We start from the raw sequence: 19,855 nt of genomic DNA on the forward strand, positions 1-19,855 counted from the left end.
GAATGATTGTGAAGATAAAATGCTAAATATGTGTGGGCTCCTCCTTTTTCTGTCTCCTAAACTGAGGGCCTCACCTTACTGGTAGGATTAAAGAAAAGAAAGAAATATTTTCTTACAGTAGTAGCTGACCATGGTTGCTAGAATCCCAATTTAATGCCAGACTTCAAACTCTACTACCACTGGTTTATTTCTGCAGGGGAATGAGAAAGAAAAATAATAAAAAAACAACTTTGCAGACTCCCAGAACTTCTCAAGAACCTATCCTTGGACTTAAATATGTATTCCTACTGCATACTATTCTTATTTTTACTCACTTTTCTAACTTCATCAGGGTTTTCCAATCAATCATTTTTCTAGCAGGCTGTAGTACCCTCCTAGATAATCCCACAATACTTCCTACATCCATGTCAAAACTTAAGCTTGTACATCCATAATACTGTAAAATTATCTTATAATACACAGAGCATTTTGTTTTCCTAAGTTGTTAGGTGTCAGAGAAAAATTTCTTTAGTGGTAATTTTAACACTAGTTGGTTATCTTTTAAATGTAATCAAACTATATTATGTTTATGTGAACATTTTGCCAAGAGTCAGATGTTTACTTTTTGTGAGAGTTTATGGGCACAAGTATGTATTGAAATAACCACTTTATTCTTTCTTCTTTGTACTTTTAATTTTGTTTCTATACAAGTGTATGAGTTTGTGTGTGTGCATGCGTGCTAAGACTAATTTTATTCAGCTATGCTTATTTATAAAAGTAGATTCAATGACACTTCTAAAATATGAGGAATTCCAGGACTTTATTTTCACAATTTTTATCCATTATGCATTTCTTCTATTGTTGCACAAATCAGTCATATGTAAAGAAGAATCTAGAGAGAAGCATGGGAAATTTTGATATGTATATTGGACCTATGTCTCAAGCATCATTTCAGATTTTCTCATACAACTCCTGTCTTTCTTTCCTCTCCCTATCCTTTTCTCCCTCTTTCCTCTCTCTGTCAGGACTCTACACTCACACAGCACCTACACTCATTATAAAAGCATCAGGGCATGGGATTTGGCCCCCTGATAGGCTGTTGAGTGGTTAGAGGCTATAACCTAGAGGAGTACAAATTTTAGTATCTGTTGGCATGACATATTGAGCAATAGAAAACAGGAAATAAAATGAAGCTTACCAGATTGAATCATATTTGTTTCTACCATATTTGGATTACTCTAAGATGATACTGTTTCATGCAACTCTTTCAGGCAGTATCCCAGATGCTGAGCAAAAATGCCTCCTTCATGCCTGTGTCAGAGCTGGCTGGTGTGATGATGCATCCTATACTATCACATTTGCATCTTGCCTTGCCTTGGTTCCCTTTACAAATTCATCTTTACTTCACTGGAATTCCACCACTGAAACACAGGGATAGCATTTTAATATTAGTCCAAGTCCTCTTCTTGGAAAGCTGAGTCTGATGAATGAAAGAGAAATACATAGAACAGAGCAAACAAGGTTTTCAGGAAAAGGTGCAGTGGTGTGGTAATGATGCGGCGGGGCAAGAATCCATAAAGCCTAAATGACTAGGATGCAAAGGCCAGAAGCAATAAACAAGACACTAGGATCAAAGGCAGGGTCATAGGGAATAAACAGGAGGAAACTGATGGATAGAAAAGAGCCTGGAGACGGAGGCTTTGAGAGAAAATGGAAAGGACTTTGATCATATCATTTGGATTGAGAGATTTGGAAAGAAAAGCTGATGGAAAGCAGACTGAGGCTAAGTACATTATGATCAGTAGGTTGGAGTAGAGGAAAAATTACTGAGGACAGAGAAAGCAGAACTGTCAGATGGAAACAATATAAATGTTTGAGGATAAGGTATAAAAAGTGCAGGTGAGAGTTGCTGAGAAGTAGCTATATAGAAGCAAGGACAAGAAAAGTATCATACCTGAGACATGTCAGGTGAACAGAGTTAAAAGAGTAATAATATTGACAGCAGGGAAAAGAAGAGGAAAAGAAGAGGGAGAGGTGGAAGACAAGAAAGAAGAGAAAGCAAATGAGGAGAAAAAGAAGGAGAAGGAAATATTCCAGGTTTTTTTTTTTTTCTTTCTTTCTGGAAGTCTGACCTCTCCTTTGAAAATTGGAAAAGGGTTTATTACTTTCCATTGGAATGATAGCCTTCAGTTTCTTGTCTTCCAAACTTCATCTTTTTCGATTGTATAAGTTAAGCTACACTCTTTTTGTATGTCCATCTATCATCTTGCCCCTAGAGAAGCTATGCTCTGTTAAACATATAGATAACACACCGTGAATTTGGTTCTTCTGGCTACCTCGAGGGCCACGGTATACATTATGATAATTTTGAAACCCAGCTTCTGCCTATTAGTTAAGTAAATACATCTAATCTCTATATATGTTTTTGTAGATTCTCTTGTTCTATTGGAATAGGTCATGAAAGTTTTCTGATAGCAGCTTCTATTTTTCATCCTTGGCCTCAAAAGAGTCTACCTCTACGTTTTTCAATGATACTGACACTTCAGTCTGTTGCTGATCACAAAGGTAAAGTGTCTTCTAGGACCTTAATTCAGGAATCTGATTGGATCCCCTCCTTTATGTAGTATGTACTGTCTAGCATGTGCACTTCTCTGAGTCTTTTTTGTCTTTTATTTTCTGTCACAGCAGTTCTGGCAGTCCTTTTCTGTAAGCTAACAGGACTCATCCTAGGAGCCTGTTAGTACGACCTTCCAGTGCCTTTGCCAGCATGTCCAACCCTGTATCATGGAAAAGTTTTCCCATCTTGATAATGATTTCTGTTTTAACTGGAACCCTCAGGATCTGGTACCCAATCATTTTTTACAATCTCGTTCAGTATATGTTTTTGGTGGCGGGGGCGGGGCGGTCCTGAAGAAACAGTGCATTTCTGCCTCAGTTATGTTGAGACTTAAGCTTAGTTAGTTGTTTTGTGACCTGGGCGGGTAGCAGTGGTAGATCCTAAGGAAGTATATGTCACTGTGTGTGGCAGAAGGTGCTTCATAATCAAAAAGCGAAGCCAGGAAGTAGGGCCTTCAAGATTTACAGCTAGATGACTTCCATAGACCCAGAGGGTCCTGTGAAGTCTGGGGATTTTAAGATCTTTGGGTGCATTGATTGCACGGATTTGTGTATCCCCTTCTCAGTCTCAGAATCTCAGTTCTTCCTTATCAGGGCTCTGACTTTGGCATAGCAAACCTGCTGGGATTGAGAATTCAGCCTTCTCTGGAGCTCTACTTATCCTGTCATTAAGTTTTATACCTGATTCTCAACTTTCATGAGACTCCGGCTGCAGGAAAGAAGAGTGTCTTTGTATGAAACCAAAGGAGTCCTCTGGAATTTACACTTAATCTTTATTTGTTGAATTTTCACCAACACTCTTTCATGGTTCATCACCAATTAATTGGCTACTTCCAGAAATTTTATTCATTCAAATTTATTCATTCTTAATTACTGTTTTCCTTCTACTTCTACAACACCTGAATTATTGCACTTACCACTGTATTTCCTTCTACTGGCAACCCATCTGAACGTGACCTGGTGAATGTTTTGATGGGTTTGCTGCTCCCACATGACAGAGGTTGACGGTACTCCTTCCACCTTCTAGCAAGTATTGGGGTTCAGAGTGTCAGCCTGCCAGCCAAGGAGCCATCGTCAACATTTCATTTTAGACACTGCTCCTTAAACCCTATGCAAATGTCAGGTATGAGAAAACAGGTTCTAAGACAAAAATATTTGTATGGAGAAATTTTATTGGTGAATGGCTTTAGCATCAACATCTGTGGTGAGGTGAAGGAAAGAGGACTGTAGAGGGAAAAGCAGTATTCTTGTTGAAATGCTAAAAGAAATGCTTTGTCTAAACCCATAAGGAGCTCAAAAGCTGGAGAAACTTTTCAAAGTATCCAAAATGAAGAGATGCTATTCAAGCCTTTATATTCTCGCATTGAATAATCATTTCATATCGGTTGCCTTTGAAGGAGGTATAGACTTGGGGTAAAGTGACTCTCCTTGACCACTGGAAATTTCTAGAGAGTGATTTAAGCAATATATTTCAGTCATCAATAACCCAGAAGTTTGCGAGACTGAATGATTTTGTCCTGAGAAAGTGGATCTGGAAAATACCTTTATTTATATATTCAGGATATAAGGTAAATTCTTTAAAACAAACTTTTACGGTAAAGCCAACATTATAAAATATCTCTGCTTTTTTGTTGCTGTTGAGCTGCAGTTTTTTCTTTCAGATTTTTACCAGCCTGAGTGGAGAGATGATGTTGATCAATAAAAAGATTAATATTATCTATAAAAACAAACCAGTGGCCAGTTCTCTTGGACATTAGGACCCAAGAAGGATTTTTTTCTGAACTCTCATAAGTAGGACACTATGCAACTAATGTAAAATATTTTAAATAACAACTTTATAGTAAGCAATATGGAGTTTCATGTAAGCGTATCTATAATAGCTCACAATAAGAATCAGTATCTCAACTCAGCATCAAATCCATTAAAAGTCATCAGTCAGTATAAGGTATAATGAGAGCACGACTCTCAAATGACCTGGTTTTAGCTATTGATAAATTTTTGAGTACCTCAAACTGTGCATCCATCCAGTATTTCTCTCCAAGTATTGTTCCTCTCAGCATAGCTTGCTTTTAAATACTCCGTAAACTAGAATAAACTTCATCATTTTAAGAACAGAATTTCTGGTGAGTTTCCTTGTCAATCCAAATTAGGTACTTTTTTTTTCTTTTTCACACAGGTAGTGTTGACTATATTTGTCACCAACTAGAATGAAAAAGAAAAGAAATTTCTATGAGAATATAAGCAAGTACATGCCCATAGACTCATGAATGCAAATACACACATAATGAGTTTACCTTAAAATCTCACATGTAACAAGTATTTATAAATTTGCTGGGGTCAGGGAGAAGAGCAGACCATGACAAACATTGGTCTGTGTCAATAATGTTTCTGATCTAAGAATTATTTTTCCACAATATATTAAAACTTGCAAAAAGAAACCTTGTTTTATTTATAGGAACACAGAGATATTTAATTATTTGAGAAATTGAAGTCATACTTCACTAGTTAAAAATAAATATCCATGTAAATTTAAGTTAAAAATAAAATCAATGTAAATAAAGTATCGTGTCCTTTTTTGCTTTTGCACACAGAAAACTTAGCTCTAGTTAGTAGCTCTTAGCTCTTCAAGGGACGTAACCACATCTTCCTTAATTGTTGTAGGAGTGTTTTGATGTATCTGATTTATTTGATGCTGGTACCAGATTAGATTTTACATAATTTCAAAAGTAGCTGGTAAAGTTCCATCAGATAGAGCAAACTGGATTTACCATTTGGTCTGAAAAAAACAAAACAGACAAACAAAATAATATTTTTGTTGTATGATTAATGAGTAAACTTTATTGTTAGAACAATATTAGGTTCACAGCAAAATTGAACAGAAAATGCAAAGAGTTCCCTTATGCCTCCTGTCCTCCCCCACACACATTACCTCCTCTACCATCCACATCCTATACCACAGTGGTACACTTATTACAATAAATGAACCTACATTGGCATATTATCACACAAGTCCATAGTTTACATTTAAGATTCACTCTTGGTGTTGTATATTCTTTGGCTTTGGACAACTTTATAATTTCATACATCTACCATTATAGTATCCTAAAGAATATTTTCCCTGACTTAAGAATTTCCTGTCTTCTGTGCATTCATCCCTACTTCTCTCCTAACCCCTTGCAAACCACTGATCTTTCTACTACCTCATAGTTTTGCCTTTTCCAGAATGTTACATATTGGAATCCTACAGTATCAGCCTTTTCATATTGCTTCTTTCAAGTAGTAGCAGGCGTTTAAGTTTCCTCCATGCCTTTTCATGGTTTGCTAGCCCTATTTTTCTTTCTCCACCCCTTTATTAAGGGTTAAATAATATTGTGTTGTCTGTATGTGCCAAAGTTTATTTATCCATTTACCTACTGAAGGTTATGTTGGTTGCTTTCAACTTTGGCCCGTCACGAATAAAGCTGCTACAAAAATTCTTGTATAAGTTTTATGTGAACCTATGTTTTGAATTCATTTGTAAGAACACCAGGGAACACAATTTGGAGTTTTCCAGCTACCTTTCTACTACTGATTTCTAGTTTAATTCCATTGTGGTCTGAGAGCAGACACCATGTGATTTCTATTATTTTAAACTTTTAATAAGATGTGTTTTATGGTCCAGAAAGTGGTGTATTTTAGTGACTAGTTCATGTAAGCTTAAGAAGAAGGTGTACTCTGCTGTTGTTGGATGAAGTAGTCTATCTATAGATGTCAATACTATCCCACTGATTAATAGGACTGTTGAGTTCAAATGTGTCCTTACTGATTTACTGCCCAGTGGATCTGTCCATTTCTAATAGAGAGGTATTAAAGTCCTCAACTATAATAGCTGATTTACCTATTTTTCTTTGAAGTTTTATACATGTTTGCCTTAAGATTTTGATCTTTTATTATTAGGCACATACACACTAAGATGTTTTATGTCTTCTTGAACTATTAACCCCTTTATTATTATATGATGCTCATCTTTATCACTGATAACGTTTCTTGCTCTGAAGTTTGCTATGTATAAAATTAATTCAGCTACTTTCATTTTCTTTTGATCAGTGTCACCATAGTTTTCCTTTCTCCCTCTATTTACTTTTAATCTACATGTCTTTATATTTAAAGTGGCTATTTTGTAGACAATATAGATTTGAGTTTTATGTTTTGCCTTATTCTAACAATCTCTGTTTTAATTGGAATATCTAAACAATTAATGTTTAAAGTGATTACTGATATAGTTGGATTAATGTATTTGTTACTGTTTTCTATTTGTCGATCTTGTTTTTATTTCTATTTTTCTTTCTATACTGTTTTTGCTTTTTGTGGTTTTAATTGGGCATTCTGTATCCTTTTATTTTCCCTCCTTTCTTGGCATATCAACTATATATATATATATATTTAGTTTTTGCACCACAGCTTGGATATTTTCAACTAATCCAAGTCCACTTCCAAGTAATACTACAATAGTCCCACCTTATTCGCAGGGATTGATATATTTCAAGACCCATAGGTATTGCCTGAAATCACAGATAGTAGCAAACCCTATATGAACTATGTGCAGCAGTCGGTGCAATAACTGAGACAGAATCTAAGGGAAATCAGGGTCTGGCAGGTGCCCCGGACAGCATGGATGTGCTTGATGGAGGGATAATTCACATCCAGAGCAGCAAAGAGTAGAATGGTGCAAGATTTCATCATACTACTCAGAACAGAATGCAATTAAAAACTGATGAATTGTTTATTTTTGGAATTCTCCTTTTAATATTTCTAGGCAGTGGATGACAGCAGGTAATTAATACCACAGAAATTGAAAACAGAGACAAAGGGAGACTACTATCTATCAGTTCAAGGTCAGTGTAACTATATTATAATAAAATATTCTCATTTCCTTTCTCTAATCCCTTATATAAATGATTCATTGATATCATCAATTTCATTTTTACATAAGAAAATATATATGTACATAAGCTTATATACACATACATCATTGAATGCATTGTTTCTACTATAATTTGAATAAACCATGATCTGGTAGGTAAACTAAGAATAAGAAAAATATATGAGATTTTATTTTACCTTCAGGCATTCATTCTCTAATGCCCTTCCTTTCTTTATATAGATCTTATTTTCTGACCTATGTCATTTTCCTTCTCTCTGAAAAATTCATTTAAACATTTCTAGCAAGGCACATTTACCAGTAACAGATTCCCTCATTTTTTTTTGTTTTTATGAGAAAGTCTTCATTTCTCCTTTCTTTTGATGGATAGTTTTCCAGACAAAATTTTAGTCTTGTGGATTTTATTTTTATTGTTGTTGTTCTTCTTTTTCTCTACGGTTTAATTAATTCTCTCAAATCTCATTTTGTTTGCATGGTTTGGTAGGATAAGTAAGATGTAATTTTTATCTTTGTCCCTTGTCAGATAAGGTTTTTTTTATTATTATTATACTTTAAGTTCTATGTGCACAACATACAGGCTTGTTACGTATGTATACATGTACCATGTTGGTGTGCTGCACCCATTAACTCATCATTTACATTAGGTGTATCTCCTAATGCTATCCCTGCTCCCTCCTCCCACCCCACAACAGGCCCCAGTGTGTGATGTTCCCCTTCCTGTGTCTAAGTGATCTCATTGTTCAATTCCCACCTATAAGTGAGAACATGCAGTGTTTGGTTTTCTGTTCTTGTGATAGTTTGCTGAGAATGATGGTTTCCAGCTGCATCCATGTGCCTACAAAGGACACTAACTCATCCTTTTTTTTATGGCTGCATAGTATTCCATGGTATATATATGCCACATTTTCTTAATCCAGTCTGTCATTGATGAACATTTGGGCTGGTTCCATGTCTTTGCTACTGTGAATAGTGCTGCAATACACATACATGTGCATGTGTCATTATAGCAGCATAATTTATAATCCTTTGGGTATATACCCAGTAATAGGATGACTGGGTCAAATGGTATTTCTAGTTCTAGATCCTTGAGGAATCGCCACGCTGTCTTCCACAATGGTTGAACTAGTTTACAATCCCATCAACAGTGTAAAAGTGTTCCTATTTCTCCACATCCTCTCCAGCACCTGTTGTTTCCTGATTTTTTAATGATTGCCATTCTAACTGGTGAGATGGTATCTCATTGTGGTTTTGATTTGCATTTCTCTGATGGCCAGTGATGATGAGCATTTTTTCATGTGTCTGTTGGCTGCATAAATGTCTTCTTTTGAAAAGTGTCTGTCCATATCCTTTGCCCACTTTTTGATGGGGTTATTTGTTTTTTTTCTTGTAAATTTGTTTGAGTTCCTTGTAGGTTCTGGATATTAGCCCTTTGTCAGATGAGTAGATTGCAAAAATGTTCTCCCATTCTGTAGGTTACCTGTTCACTCTGATGGTAGTTTCTTTTGCTGTGCAGAAGCTCTTTAGTTCAATTAGATCCCATTTGTCAATTTTGGCTTTTGTTGCCATTGCTTTTGGTGTCCTTGCCCATGCCTGTGTCCTGAATGGTATTGCCTAGGTTTTCTTCTAGGTTTTTTATGGTTTTAGGTCTAACATTTAAGTCTCTAATCCATCTTGAATTAATTTTTGTATAAGGAGTAAGGAAGGGATCCAGTTTCAGCTTTCTACTTATGGCTAGCCAGTTTTCCCAGCACCATTTATAAAATAGGGAATCCTTTCCCCATTTCTTTTTTTTCCCCCATTTTTTTTCCCTCCGCTGGCTTCTTTCAAAATTTTGTTTTATTTTTCATGAATCTGATATGACTAGTTGTAGGTTGTTTGTTTTATATTCATCTCATTTGGTGTTCTCTGAGATTTCTGAATGTGCGGTTGTTGACATTAATTTTGGGAAATTCATATTTACTTCAAATATTGCTTCCATTTCTCTCTTCCTGCCTTCCTCTTCTGGTATTCCAATTACGTGTTAGGGTTCTCTCAGCTACACTTTTTGTCGTTGGCCCACAGTTCTTGGATATACTGTTCCTCATTTTTCAGTCTTTCTTTTTCTCTTTGCCTTTCAGTTTTGGAAATTTCTATTGTCATATTCTCAATCTCAGAGATTATTTTCATCAACAATACCCAGTCTTCTAATTAGCTCATCAAAGGCGAATTTCTTTATTTCTATTACAATATTTTTGGTCCCTAGCACATTTTTTATTTCATTTCCCTGCGTACGCTTTCCGTCTGTTTTTTCATGTTGTCTACTTTTTCCATTTGAGCATTTAGCATTTTAATTACAGTTGTTTTAAATTTCTGACCTAATAATTCCAACATCATGGCCATTTCTTATTCTGGCTTTGATTCTTGTTCAGTTTCTTCAAACTGTGTGTGTTTTTTTTTTTTTTTTTTTTTTTTTTTTTTTTTTTTGCCTTTTATTATGCCTTGTAATTTTTTCTTAAAATCTGCACATAATGTACTACATGAAAGAAATTTGAAAATAACCCTTTAATAATGTGGTATAAGGTATGAAAAGAGGGAAAGTGTTCTATGTTCCTATAATTAGGTCTGAACTTTTCAGTGAGCCGATGTCCCTGGATTGTGAATGTTAATAGTGCTCCTCAGTCACCACCTCCCTTTAGATGGGACAGAATGGCTAAAAGGGGCTGGAGTTGGCTATTATACTTACCACACATGGAAGGCTAGAGACTGCTATAGCTGGCTATTTCCCTTCACTCAGGTAGGTTAGGCTCTAATAAAACCCTAGCAGGTTGGACACTGGAAAATAATTTCTCCTGAGGCCAGAGCTTGTTAAGAGGAGCAGAATGCTCAGAAATATTTTAACATGATTAATTTCTTTTTTTCCTGTTGAAAACATGACTTTTTTTTTCCATATTCATTGTGAGAACCTAGTAGAGTTCCCAGAGGTAAAAACTTAAGAAAGTGTGGAACCTCTCTGTGACTAGGGCTCCTTGGAGGTTTAACTCTCAGATTTGTTGACATTGATTCTCTAGAAATTTGTTCATTACAGTTAGACATTCCCAGCTGTTTCCCATGGAAATTTTTGCTCATGGATTTCTGCTTCAATAAGTTATGATTGTCTGTATCGGCACATACATATAATTGTCTGTATCTGTCTAATCGTGGTTTGTCTTATGACCTTGCTTCTCTAATGGATTTAAGGAAAGTTGCTACTTTAAAAAAATTTGGTCAGCATTTTCCTTGTTGGTAGATTGGAGTGGTGACTTCTAAGCGCCTTTCCAGACCAGAAACTGGAAGCCCAATGATTTGAACAAACATTTCCATGAACTGGATACCAGGCATTAAAGGACTGTAATCCCTGAGAGACAAGAAGCAATCAAATTGTGCTCTATGATTGCCCCAGCTTAGTGTTTTAAGAGCGTTTACAGGCACTAGCAAAGTGGGGAAACCCAGCAGATCTCAGTGGGCTCCCTGAGGTGAGGGGACACAGCTGAGAGCTCAGAGCGGTCAGGGTAGCTAGAGTTCTCAGGACTATTAGATAGGAGAGAGCTGTGCACACATATACGAGAGAGAAACTCTTAGGAACTGCAGAGGAGTGTCAGGAAGCATTCAGCTTAGTTCAAAGGAATGCATATGAGGCAACTACATAAGGCTAAGAGAGAATCACCACCTGAAAGGATTAGAGGCAAAAATGCCAGGTACTCCAACAGGACCAAGATTAGTTCCTGTTTCCACCAGCTAAATTGGACAAACTCATGATTCATGTCACTAGATAGAGTAGGAAAAGGATCTTGCCTAATTAGTGAGAAATAATTCATCCTAGACTGAATGCTGCATTGGTTCTGGCTAACGTATCTTAAAAGCAGACACAAAGATATGAAGCTATTTCCAAGTGACTTAACTGAATCCCCGAATTTTAGAATGTTTATTGCAATAAAAAACATTCAGCACTCAAGAAGGCAAAACATACAGTGCCTGGCATCCTTTCAAAAATTATCAGGCTTGAAGGAAGTAGTGAAATATGACTAATTATAAGGGTAAAATGTCAATTAATCAAAATCAACCAGAGCTCTAAAATGTTAGAATTAACAGACCAAGACATCAAAATAGTTATTCCAACTGCATCCCATATGCTCAAAAAGTTAAGTAGAGATATGGGATATATAGATAGATAATAGCCACCTAGCTAGATACATAGCTACATAGCAAGCTATACAGATATAGCTATAGCTATGCCAACTTAAAGTTCTAGATAAGAAACCCACGATGTCTGTGAGGAAATACTCATTGGGTGGGAAGAAGTGACTATTAGACATTGCAAAAGAAAAGCTTAGTGCATTTGAAAATGTATTAATGAAAAGAATATGAAATTAAAACACAAAGTAAAAGAAAATTTTAAAAGTGGAAGACAGAAAAATGTTTGAAGGAATAATGGCAATTTTTAAAATTTGAAACTATGAAGTGACAGATCATAGAAGCTTAAAGAACATGAAGCATAATAAACATGAAAAAATTATATAGGACTGTCATAATCAAAATGTTCAAAAGCAGTAAGGAAGAGAAAAGCTTAATGTGAGCCAGAGAAAAAAAGACATTATATACAAAAGAGCAAAGATAAAGAAAACAGATTTCTTTTTAGAAACAAAGACAAGTGAAAAAATAGTGTAACATATTTAAAGTACTGAAGCCTTTGCTTTTAAAATCAGGAACAAGACAAGGATGTCTGCTCTCATCACTTCTATTCAATTTGTACTAGATGTTCTAACTTGAACAATAAGGTACAAAAAAGAAGTAAAAAGATATCTAAATAGTAAAGAGGGAATAAACTGTCTCAATTTTCAGACCTCATGATTATGTACGCAGAAAACCCAATTAGATCTACCAAAAAGCTACTATAGCAAATGAGTGAGTACAGCAAAGTTTCAAGATACAAGATATATAAGTGAAATCAATTGCATTTCTACCTATTAATAATGAATATTGCAAATTAAATGTATAAATACCATTCAAAAAAGCATACAAATATATCATATAAGGTTGACTTTGACAAAAGATTTGAAAGTTCTTTATATATGTACACCAAAAATCTATGCAATATTGCTGAGAGAAATTAAAGACCTAAAATTATATATAAATATATATAATATACATATACACACACACATACATGCACAGTATACATTTATATAGAATTCTTAAGTTGGAAGACTTAATAGTATTGAGATATACTTCTAAAATTAATGTACAAATTAAATAAAATTCTAATCAAAATCCAAAAAGGTATTTTTCATAGACATCAATAAACTGATTATAAAACTAATATGGAAATTTGATGGACCTAGAATAGCCAAAACAATTTTGAAAAAAAAATCAAAGTGGTAGAGTTAATACCACCTGATTTCACATGTCATCATAAGGCAACAACACTAAGACAATGTGGTATTGTAACAAATGTAGATAAAAGATCAATGGAATGCAATGGAGAGCCTCAAATAATATCATGCATACATATGAAGAACTAATTTTTTTGATATAAGTGTAAAGGCAATTCAGTAGAGAAAGGATTGCTTTTGTAACAATTCGTCCTGTAAAATGGGAAATTATATATATAAACATTTCAAAAGAAAAGATTAGTGCATTTGAAGACATATTAATAAATGCAATTTGAAATTAAAACACAAAGTAAAAACAAAATTTAAAAAGTAGAAGAGACAGAAAGACATTTGAAGAAATAACTTTTTTATTTGAAGCAAAATATAAAGCTATAGATTATTGAGACTTAAGCAACATGAAGCACAATAAATATGAAAAAAATTATATAGGACTGTCATAATCAAATGTTCAAAAGTAGTAAGATATATAGGTGAGTTTATTAAATTCTTTGGATTCTGTACAATTAACTCAAAATGGATTGTAGACTTAAACGTAAAACCTAAGACAACAGTAAAATTTTTATTAGAAAGTATAGGTGAAAAATGATGACTCTGAGCTAGACAATGATTTCTTAGACATAAAACTACAAAAATAGTCCATGCACATATATACCCATGTAACAAACCTGCGTGTTCTGAGCATGTATCCCAGAACTTAAAGTAAAAAAAAAATAGTCCATGAAAGAACAAATTGATAAAATGGACTCCATCAATATTAACAGCTTATCATTATTGAAAGACCCAGGTAAGACAAGAAAAGGCAAGCCATAGACTGAATGAAAATTTTGCAAAAATTATTATCTGGTAAAGGGCTTATTTCCAGGATATGTAAAGTACATTTAAAAACTCCATAAGAAAAACGAACAACCCAATTAAAAATGGACAAAGTATAGGAACAGACACTTTACCAAAGAAAATATGGGGATAGCACATAAGCACATGAAAAGATGCTTAGCATCACTGATCATTAGGGAAATACCATTTGAAATCATAATGACATACCACTGCATACCTATTGGAATAGCCAGAAAATAAAAACTGACCATACCAAGTTTTGGTGAGGATGTAGAGAAACTGAAACTCTGATATAGTACTGGAAGGAACGTAAAGTGGTAGGATCGCTTTAGGAAATATTTCAGCAGTTTTTTAAAAAAGTTATTCATACACCTACCAGATAATCCGTCTATTTCACTCCTAGGTACAGTTTACCCTTGAACAATGCTGGGCTTAAGGGTGCCAACACCCTGAGCAGTTCAAAATTCATATACAATCTTTGACTCCCCCCAGAACTTAACTATTAAAGGCCTACTGTTAACTGAAAGCCTTACCAATAAGGTAAGTGGTAAATTAACAGATATTTTGTAAGGTATATATATAGTATGCTGTACTCTTACAATAAACTAAGCTAGAGAAAAGAGCATGTTATTAAGGAAATAATAAGGAAGAGAAAACCTATTTCCTATTCATCAGGTAAAAGTAGTAAAGGTCTTCATCTTTGTCATCTTCACTTTGAGTAGGTTGAGTAGGCTGAAAAAGAGGAGAGATGGAAAGGAGGGAGAGAAGGGATTGGTTTTGCTGTCTCAGAACTAGCAGAGGCAGAAGAAAATCCATGTAAAAGTAGACCTGCACCTTTCAAACTCGTGCTGTTCAAGGGTCAACTGTATTTACCGAAGAGAAACCAAGGCACATGTTTATGCAAAGAATTGCATAAGAATGATTGTAGTGGCTTTATTTGTAATAGCCTCAAAGTGGAAGCAATATCAACAGGTGAATGGACAGACAACCTCTGGAACATCTACACGATGGGACACTGTTCAGCAATACAAAGGGACAGACTATTGATATATACTACAAGACGAATGTATCCAGAATAATGATGCCAAGTGAAAGAAACCAGACCAGTAAAATTGCACACACGATTGTTCTATTTATATTAAGTTTTAGAAAGTGAAAACTAATCCATTGTGATAGCAAACAAGTAAGTGGGAAGGATGAGGAGGAGGAATGAGTGAGCTGAGATTAAAGGGAGAGGATTACAAAGAGACACCATCAAACTTTTGGAGTAATCAAAATGTTCATTGTCTAACTTTGGTGATGGTTTCATTGGAATATATATAAGGCAAACTTATTAAATGCCTTAAATGTGTGCAGGCTGGAAATCCAGCACCCTGGAAATCTAGAAGAATTGATGCTGCAGATTTGTTTTCACGTATCAGTTACATCATAATAACAATGTTAAAATATTCAAAAAGAGATGAGCAGGTAAACCCTTTCTAACAATAAATTTGAAAATATGAATTAAAAATGTTCTAGAAAAAATATAATTTTAGTTACAGTGAAAATAATTGAATTGTCAGTTACTAACATGCACACACACATAGTTTTATATAGATTTATGATAGGAAAGACAAACACTGTTTAATTGCTATTTTCTGTTTTTATCAATCAAGGGAAACAGGGCAGAAGAAATAATACAGTGATGCAAATAGAGAAGTTAAAAATAATAAATACATACATAAACAGCTTATTTTTTTGTGATTTTCCCATCTTGATCACAGTCCTAGGGAGAATGGATTGGCCTTCCTCTCTTGATTCATTTTTTTATTTGAGCATTTTATAATAGGTTTCTTCTTTTCCTTTATTATTTTTCAGATCATTTTCTATGTCTATTACCAAAACTTTTTTTAAGAAAATCTCACCATGAAAAAAAAAACAACAACAAAAATAATCGCAACAACAATAACCCTTTACTGAGATCTTTACTTGGGGTTTTTCAGCTCTGCTTCATCAATAAATGGAAGCACTTTCCTAAGGCAGAAAATAGAATAATAGGAAAAATGTTTCTGAATCAATGATGAGAAGATGAAAGGAAACGAATTTAAAATTCAGTTTGAAAAGTGTAAGTTGGAAAAACTAGATTTGTGTTTTTCTTTTATGCTAATTGGCGTCTCTGTTTTGATATCTACCTATATTTTAAACATGCGCATCTAGAAACTTGAACTTATATTTTTCTCAAAACTTCTCTATTAATAATACCATATTCACTTAAGAAACCAATGACATACTATTCAGATCATCATTTCTCTCCCTACTTACTCACCTAGAAGCAATTGATCCTGTCTTCTAAGTACTTCTAATAAATGTACTAAAGAGGTAAACTTGTGGAAAGTGATCAAATAACTTTAATTTTGTATTGTACTACTCTTTAAAATGTATTCATTACAGAAAAAAAAATCCCCTCTGTTATTGCATAAAACCTCTGCGGCAGATTCCATAATTTCTCTGTTTGCTTTAGATAATAAAATATCTTATGTTTAATTTTTGCTGTAAATATCTCCATTGAGAAGTCATCGAATCCTACATTGATTAACATTTTAATATTCTATTAAGATCAAGACTTCTCCCACCTCTATGACTAGGACTGGTTTTGAATTTGGCACCTTCTTCTAGACAAAAGATTGTAGCCAACTAGTTCTCGCTCATTCACTTCTTCTCTCAGTAGCTCACGGCTATCAGTGACCTCTTCAGTACTGACACATGCAAGAAAAAAGAGAAGAAAAAAACTCTGCTTTATTGACAAGATATTGTTTATATTACTCAGTGTTCTCCAGAGAAAAAGGACCTATAAGATATATAATATATATACACACACACACATATGTGTGTATGTAGATATATGTGTGTATATATGTGTGTATGTATGTCCATAAATATATATGTGTGTGTATACACACATGCACACATGCATATATACAGTGGACAACATGGGTTTGAACTGTGTGAGTCTACTCATACATGGATTTTCCTCTTCCTCTGACAACCTTGAGATAACAAGACCCCTCCTCTTCCTACTCCTCAGCCTCCTCAAATATGACAATGAGGATATAAACATTTATGACTATCTACTTTCACTTAATGAATAGTAAATATATTTTCTCTGTCTTATAATTTTCTTTTCTCTAGCTTACTTTATTGTTAGAATGTCATATACAATACATATAACATACAAAATATGTGTTAATATACTATTTGTGTTTTCAATAAGGCTTTGGGTCATCAATAGGCTATCAGTAGTTGAGTTTAGGGGCATTCAAAAGTTATACACAGATTTTTTGACTGCGTGGGCATCACCACCTCCAACGCATGCATTGTTCAACGGTCAACTGTATATACATATAAAGAATTGGCTTACATGACTATGGAGACTGGGAAGTCCAAAATCTGCAGTGTGGTTTATCAGGCTGTAAATCGAGAAGAGTTGATGTTGCAAATTTGTTTTGAAGGTAGTCTCTGGAAAATTTCATTTTTTTCAGAAAGGCCAGTGGTTTTGTTCTACTTAGGCCTTCTACTTACTAAATAATGCCCATGCACATTGTGGAAGGGAATCTGCTTCAATGTGCATTAATTTAAATGTTAATCTCATCAAAAAACACCACCAAAGTTGACACATAAAATTAACCATCGCACCATTATAAAGGGACTTTACTCCCATTGAACTTAGCAGATGCTTAAAACTGATGTCTTATTTAACGACTTCTGTAGAGCCTTCCTGTGATAACTGATGTACTGTGTCCCTTTGAGTATGTCTACTCATTCAGTCCCTAGATTTCTACAGATACTCTTTGTTCTTTCTTGGCTGTATTCCTTTGTCCTTCCCGCATGTGCAATGGGGCATGAATTAAGCAGTACTAGGGTACCTATCTTGTGACTCATTTCTGCACCCCCCAAAAGTCAAATATCCTGATATCCTGTGCCCTTATCTCATATATTCAAAAACACTTGTAATCTAAGAATTAAGTGAAATTTCTAATAAAAGATGTTCATTTAAAAATTATAAAAGAAGCAAGGAAGGTACAACGACAAATAGAAGAAAGGAACAAAAACAGAAGTATGAGCTGAGTTCTGGCTTCAAGGTATCTAGAATACCTTATTTAGAAAGAAACAGATGGGTAATAATCATATGTTATTAGTGTAAGTAACTTCAAAAGGCCATCGCCAAATAAGTTATTGCATACTGTCTGTGTACAAGAATATGAACAATTTTCCACCCAGCCAGCAGAAACAATATTAGAGAATAAATAGCTTAACTTTTAAGAAATGTTACAATTACTCAATTGCAGTATAGTAAAATAAATGTGCTGTTTTAGTTCTAACATAAGCTTCATGGCTATCCTGAAATTACAGCAAGATCAAAAACATAAATCTGCATAATGTTCCTAGTGTCTAGTCCTGTGAATTTACTACAATAATACTAGCAGAATTGGAAAAAATAAAATCAAGTATCACAAACCTATTTAAACCCCCATCCCTGTCACATTTTGAAACAAGAAAAAAAAGGTATTAATCAGTATGTGTATCTCACATGACTTTTATACTCTGCAGTCTTATGGAATAGCATGATTTTTCCACTATGTTTTATAAGGTGATTTCCCTGAATGATACACATAAGTTTTTCAATCTAAAATGAAAATCTTGAATTAAAGGCTGCAAGAAACACACACCCACATACGTGCACACACACACATGTACACACACTTCCCAAATGACAACATTGGATACAGGACAAAATGATGTTCATTTATTGATATAACATAAAACAATAATTTTTGTAATTTTTAATTTTTGTGGGTACATATTAAGTGCATATATTTGTGGGGACATGAAATACTTTGACACGGGCATAAAATGTGAAATAATCACACCACTCCCTCAGGCATTTATCCTTTGTGTTACAAACAATCCAATTATATTCTTTTAGTTTTTTTTAAATGTACAATTAAATTGTTACTATTGTCACCCTGCTATACTATCAAGTATTGAACCTTACTTATTATTTGTAACTATTCCCCCCCCCCCCCATCAACCATTCCCACTTTCCCACCATCCCTCCATTACCCTTCTCAGCCTCTGGTAACTATCATTCTACTCTCTATCTCCATTAATTCATTTAATTTTTAGCTCCCACAAATAAGTGAGAACATGCAAAATTTGTCATTTTGTGCATGGCTTACTTCATTTAATATAACGACCTCCTGTTCCATCCATGTTGTTGCAAATGATAGGATTCCTTTTTATAGCTGAATAGTACTTCGTTGCATATATGTGCCACAGTTTCTTCATCCATTCGTCTGTTGGACAGTTAGGTTCTTTCAAATCTTGGCTATTGTAACTCATGCTGCATTAATCATGGTAGTCAAGATATCCCTTTGAAAACTGATTTCCTTTCCTTTGGATATATACCCAGCAGTGGGATTGCTGGATCATATGGCAGGTCTGTTTTTAACATTTGAGGAAATTCCAAACTGTTCTTCATAGTGGTTATACTAATTGACATTTCTGTGAACAGTGTGCAAGGGTTCCCTTTTCTCCAGATACTTGCTAGAATTGGTTATAGTCTTTTAGATACAAGCCATTGTATCTGGGGTGACATAATAAATATTTCATGTTGTGATTTGTATTTCTCTGATGGCCGGTGATGTTGAGTACCTTTCCATATACCTACTTGCAACTTGTAGTCTTCCTTTGAGAAATATCTATTCAGGTCTTTAGCCCACTTTTTAATTAGATTATTAGATTTATTCCTATGGAGTGGTTTAAGCTCCTTATATATTATGATTGTTAATCTCTTGTGAGATGGATAGTTTGCAAATACTCTCTCCCATTCTGTGGACTGTCTCTTCACATTGTTGATTTTTTTTTTTTTTTTTGCTGTGCAGAAACTTGTTAACTTATGTGATCTCATTTGTTCATTTTTGTTTTGGGCACCTGTGTTTAATGGGGTATTATTCAATAAATCTTTGCCCAGTTTAATGACCTAGGATGTTCCTCCAGTGTTTTCTTTTAGTAGTTTCATTGTTTGAGGTCTTAGGTTTAAGTCTTTAATCCATTTTGA

Source organism: Macaca fascicularis, chromosome 20 (genome assembly GCF_037993035.2).
Source record: "Macaca fascicularis isolate 582-1 chromosome 20, T2T-MFA8v1.1".
NCBI classification, from domain to species: Eukaryota; Metazoa; Chordata; class Mammalia; order Primates; family Cercopithecidae; genus Macaca; species Macaca fascicularis.